This window comes from Impatiens glandulifera, chromosome 6 (assembly GCF_907164915.1).
Source record: "Impatiens glandulifera chromosome 6, dImpGla2.1, whole genome shotgun sequence".
Taxonomy (NCBI): Eukaryota; Viridiplantae; Streptophyta; class Magnoliopsida; order Ericales; family Balsaminaceae; genus Impatiens; species Impatiens glandulifera.
This window is the reverse complement of record NC_061867.1, coordinates 8,881,106-8,887,210: the sequence shown is the minus strand read 5'-3', so window position 1 is coordinate 8,887,210 and position 6,105 is coordinate 8,881,106.

Here is a 6,105-nt window from a genome sequence, read left to right as displayed (position 1 = left end):
TAAACGCCTCTTCGACTCGCACCGCATCAGGTTTGTCGATGAATAATAAACCGGTATCATTTAAAAGTGGTTAAAGAAATATGAATTAAATATTTAATTGACCAAAGTGTGAGGTCACGATGCTAATTATTAAAAAATATGAATCAAATATTTGATTGACAAAGTAAAAGTGTAAAGTCACGAAATGAGAGATTCATTCGAAAAAAATATGTGATGAAACATGTGAGAAAATAAGTTGTTTTATCGAAGTGAATAAAATGTGAAATGAGAGCGTTATATTTTTTATTTTAATAATTTTAAACATTGAATAAATATTATTATAATTTTTTAAATTTATTTTATTTTTATCTTTATCCGTGTGCGATCAGAAATTTTCCTAGTTGTTAGAATATAATATAAAGTCTTCAATTCTTGCACTTTTCTCTTTTCAATATCATATATATATATATACATTCAAATCTAACCTAATTGTTCAGCTTATTTGCGCAGAAAACACCATTATGGTCAAGAACAATTTCAAATTTCTGAAAATTCCAAATCTTTTAGTCTTAATAATAATAGAAATTACAATGAAAAGGAAAAAAAAGTATGGAGAATACGTAAGATATATTTTAATGTGAAATCTAAGATGAGTTAAAGATTTTGAAACTCTAAAGTGAGATGTCATTGCTAGCCAATTCATTCTAATTCAAAGTTACACATATTTTAAGTATGCAATAGTAAACTGTACCCAAAGGCAAATATTTCCTAAATTGCTTTCATGGCAGAAATCCACCTCCCTCCAATAACAACACAAATTCTGAATTCAGACTCAATCCCTCAAATCTTGGTTATAGTTGTTTAACCCACAATATTTTTATTTTTTTCAAATAAGTATATAATAACAAGTAATATTAGACTCCGGTAGATAATTTATATAATTATTCAAAATTTAACTTACAAAATATATATACACATACACAAATTATAAAATTATTTAACAATTATAAGGGGTCTAGCGGATAAAGTGTTAAAATTTTATATTAAATATTAGGGTTCAAATCCCTCTATAAGAAGTAATTATTATATGAGTGCGCAAACATTGATAGATAAAGCGGAAGCGAGAATGTTGGCTTGAGAAAACGTAAGGGTGTGTTTGATAACCCTGGAACTGGCATTAGAATTGGAGGGTCCAATTTCAATTCTTATGTTTGTTAGACACTTTAATATTAAGAATTGGAATTGGAATTAGAATTCCAATGGAATTCAGTATAGTGTAATTTGAGAGTTCTCAATTCCAATCTTTTTAGGTCGGAATTGTAATTCCAAATTAACACATTTTTCATGTTTTTGACATTTTAACACGTTTTTCACACATTAAACACGTTTAACACGTTTAACACGTTTTTCACACGTTTAACATATTTTCATATTTTGGCACGTTTAACAAGTTTTTGGCACGTTTAACACATTTTTGACATATTTAACATGTTTTTCACGTCCTTGACACGTTTAACACGTTTAACACGTTTTTGGCACGTTTAACACGTTTTTGACACGTTTAACATGTTTTGACACATTTAACACGTTTTTCACGTCCTTCACACGTCTAACACGTTTTTGACACATTTAACACGTTTTTCACGTCTTTGACACGTTTAACACGTCCTTGACACGTTAAACACATTTTTGACACGTTTAACATGATTTTCACGTTTTTAACACGTTTGACACGTTTTTGACACGTTTAACATGTTTTGACACATTTGACACATTTAACACATTTTTCACGTTCTTGACACGTTTAACACGTTTTTGACACATTTAACACGTTTTTCACGTCCTTGACACGTTAAACACGTTTTTGACACGTTTAACATGATTTTCATATTTTTGACTTGTTTAACACGTTTTTCACGTCCTTGACACGTTAAACACGTTTTTGACACGTTTAACATGATTTTCATGTTTTTGACTTGTTTAACACGTTTTTCACGTTGACACATTTAACACGTTTTTGACACATTTAACACGTTTTTCACGTCATTGACACGTTTAACACGTCTTTGACATGTTTAACATGTTTTTGACACGTTTAACACGATTTTCACGTTTTTAACATATTTTTGACACGTTTAACACGTTTTTGGCACGTTTAACACGTTTTTGACACGTTTAACACGTTTTAACACATTTAACACGTTTTTCACGTCCTTGACACGTTTAACACGTCTTTGACACGTTTAACACGTTTAACATGATTTCACGTTTTTAACACGTTTAACACGTTTTTTACATTTTGGCACATTTTGCACGTTTTGACACGTTTAACAAGGTTTTGACATATTTAACACGTTTTTGACACATTTAACATGTTTTCACGTTTTTGACACATTTACACATTTTTTTACGTTTTTGATACGTTTAACACGTTTTCACGTTTTTGACACATTTAACATGTTTGTTTACGTTTTTGACACGTTTACCACATTTTTTACACGTTTAACACATTTTTCACGTTTTGGTACATTTAACAAGTTTTTCACATGTTTAGAACATTTAACACATTTTTAACACGTTTTCATTTATACATTTTGACACGTTTTGGCACGTTTAACAAGTTTTTCACATATTTAACATGTTTTTTTACACGTTTAACATGATTTTCATGTTTTTGACATATTTAACACGTTTTTGATATATTTAACACATTTGTTTACGTTTTTGACACATTTAACATATATTTTTACGTTTTTGACACATTTGCCTCATTTTGACACGTTTTTGACCATATAACACGTTTTTTTACGTTTTTAACACGTTTTCACGTTTTTGACACCTTTAACACATTTTTTTTACGCTTTTGACACATTTACTCCATTTTTTACACATTTAACACGTTTTGGCACATTTTCACATTTTGGCATGTTTGACAAATTTTTTACATGTTTGAAACATGTTAAATGTGCCCAAAATATGTGGAAAACGTGAAAAACGTGAAAAATATGTTAAAACGTGTGAAAACGTGAAAAACGTGTAAAAACATGTTAAACGTGCCAAAACGTGAAAAACATGTCAAAATGTGTAAAACGTGTGAAAAACGTGTTAGACATGCCAAAAATGTGTTTAACGTGCCAAAAACGTGAAACACATGTTAAATTTGTGAAAAACGTGTTAAACGTGTGAAAAACGTGAAAAACGTATTAAAACGTGTGAAAACGTTTTAAAACGTGTGAAAAACATGTGAAAAACGTGAAAATCGTGTGAAAAACGTGTGAAAACGTGAAAAACGTGTTAAACGTGTCAAAACGTGAAAAACCTGGCAAACATGTCAAAAATGTGTAAAACGTGTGAAAAACTTGTTAGACATGCCAAAAACGTGAAAAACATGTTTAACGTGTGAAAAACGTGTTAAATGTGAAAAATATGCTAAACGTGTGAAAAACGTGTTAAATGTGCCAAAACGTGAAAAAACATGTTAAACGTGTCAAAAATATGTAAAACGTGTTAGACATGTCAAAAACGTGTTAAACGTGATAAACATGTTAAACGTGTGAAAAACGTATTGAACATATTAAAAACGTGCCCAAAACGTGTTAAACTTGTTAAAACGTGAGGGAAAATGTTAAACGTATTAAAAATGTTAAAAACGTGTTAAGCATACCAAAAACGTGAAAAACATGTTAAACGTGTGAAAATGTGTTTTAAGTGTAAAAATGTATTAAACATGTCAAAAACGTGTTTGAACGTGCCAAAAACGTGTAAAAATGTGTTAAACATGTCAAAAAAGTGTTAAAAATGTCAAAAACGTATTAAACGTGCCAAAAACGTAAAAACATATTTAAAAAGTTAATATTTTGAACCGATATTTAATTTACAAACATAGTAATTAGAATTGAATTACAATTCTATCATTTTCCCAAACATAGGAATTGAAATTGAATTATAATTCTATAATATTTTCAAACATAGGAATTGAATTGTAATTCAATGCCAATTCTCATTGAATTGGAATTAGAATTCCAATGTCAATTCCAATTCCAATTCCCCCTCATTAAACACCCATATAATTTTTCAAAACATAAGAATTGAATTGTAATTCAATGCTAATTCTCATGGAATTGGAATTGAGATTTCAATACCAATTTCAATTCCAATCCCAATCCATTGATCCAAACATACCTTTAAAAGTGGATGTTTTTGAGACGTCAAGAAAGAAGTTAGGGATTGATTAAAGTTACTAAAGGAAACTGAAATAAATAATAGAGAGAGTTAATATTATATTAATTCTTCAATTATGATTTGATTTGAATGAATAAGTTAATGCAATTTAAAATCAATAATTAACGGTTACTTTTGATTTTGCAATAATGGAGTTAATATCCTTAATTTCCTGTATTTTGTTTAGGATTTTATAAAGTTGTTAGTAATAAAATGAGATAAATGATAAATTTAGGAATACTCGTTAGGAGAATTTAGTCAAATTTATGACTTAAATTTTTGTCATTTCAAAAATAATTGTTACAATATTTTCTTATATCTAAGAGTACCCATTAACACCACCTTAATTTATTTATTTAAGGTTTGTTTGCACATCTTTCTTCTTCCACACAACCCTTCCTTCTCCATATAGTGAGGGGAAGAAAGTAATGGATTTGATGAATGATTATTCTCTTATATCAAATTTTGGACGTGATTCATTCACAATATATCAATATTATTATAATAATCTTCTTCATTTCTACAAAGTTGGAGATTTTGTCTATAAAACAAACATATTCAAATTTTGTTCAATTCTTTGTTTCCATGTGGAGACCAGTGTAGCTAATTCCGTATGTTCCTCTGTTTCTGCAATGCTATCTAGAAGAGCATCTTGAATCCAAAAGGAGAGATTAACGATCTTTTCATAGTTATAACGGATGTTCGATTCAAACTTCTGGGCTTGTATTGGCACGTCTCCTCCACAATCAAACGTATGTTCTGGAATCTCAAAGTCGGGTAAATCGAAACTGAGGTTTCGAAGGCTTCCAACTTCCAAGGATAATGTTAATCATCAAAAACATCATATTCTTCTAGATTTGCATATCCATCGTGCACTTCAAATTCATGAATATTTCCTCCAAAGGCAAATGAGTCATTCCTTATACGACAATCATTTGGATTATTTTTTTCAAAGATTTCCTCCCAAAAGATTGTTTGTTATCTACAGAACCGGTATCAAGGTGAAGTAGGGATAATAACTAGGGTAAGTCGTTCATCCAATTTGCACGCGGAGATTGAATTAAATTCCTATTGAGCCAAGTATATACACAAAAAAACATAAATAAAAATGTATATGGCATGAGGAGTTAAAGAAAATTCGATTGCAATATATAAGAATTTGAAATCCTGGACTACATATGGTCAATTTACTTACTTTTCTAAGTAAAAGGAAATGGTAAATGCATAAAATAAAATAAAAATTAAAATGAGTTTGCTTAATCATAAAAACATGACATGAAATAAATAGAAAAAAAAAACACAGGCACACAACAAACTAGTTAGAAAATATAAATGTTCTTTTAGTTTGGGATCAATAATGATCCAAATGATGGAGAATAAAAGATATCAATAAAGGAGAGATATGTCATATGAGAAAATAAAAAATAATATATGCTTATCTAAAAGATAAGTTATTATGATCTCCTTTATCAAAAGTTAGGTAATTTCTAAATGATGCATTTTTTTTAGAAAAAAAAATAAAATAATTTCATTAATATGTTGTCATGAAAAATAAGACTTGGTGAGGGAATATTTCACTATAATAAAGTAAATTAGATGGAATAAACAAAATCACTATATTTCACTTTTACAAGATCACAAATTGTTAATAGTGAATTAGTCTCCGCTCAAATGAGATTTTGTTTCTTAATAATTCTAAGATGACTCTGTATTAGAGCTTGTTTAATATAGGTTTTCCTTTTTCGAAAATCTTTTTTTGATGAAAAAAAGTAGATAATTTGGGTAAATGGATAAAGTATCTATTGTATTAAGCATTTTGAAATGGGGTTGCTTTCTGAAATTTCAGTTATCATATATAGTCTTCAAATTTCTGAAAAATCCATAATCTGTCAAGTCTTTTTATTT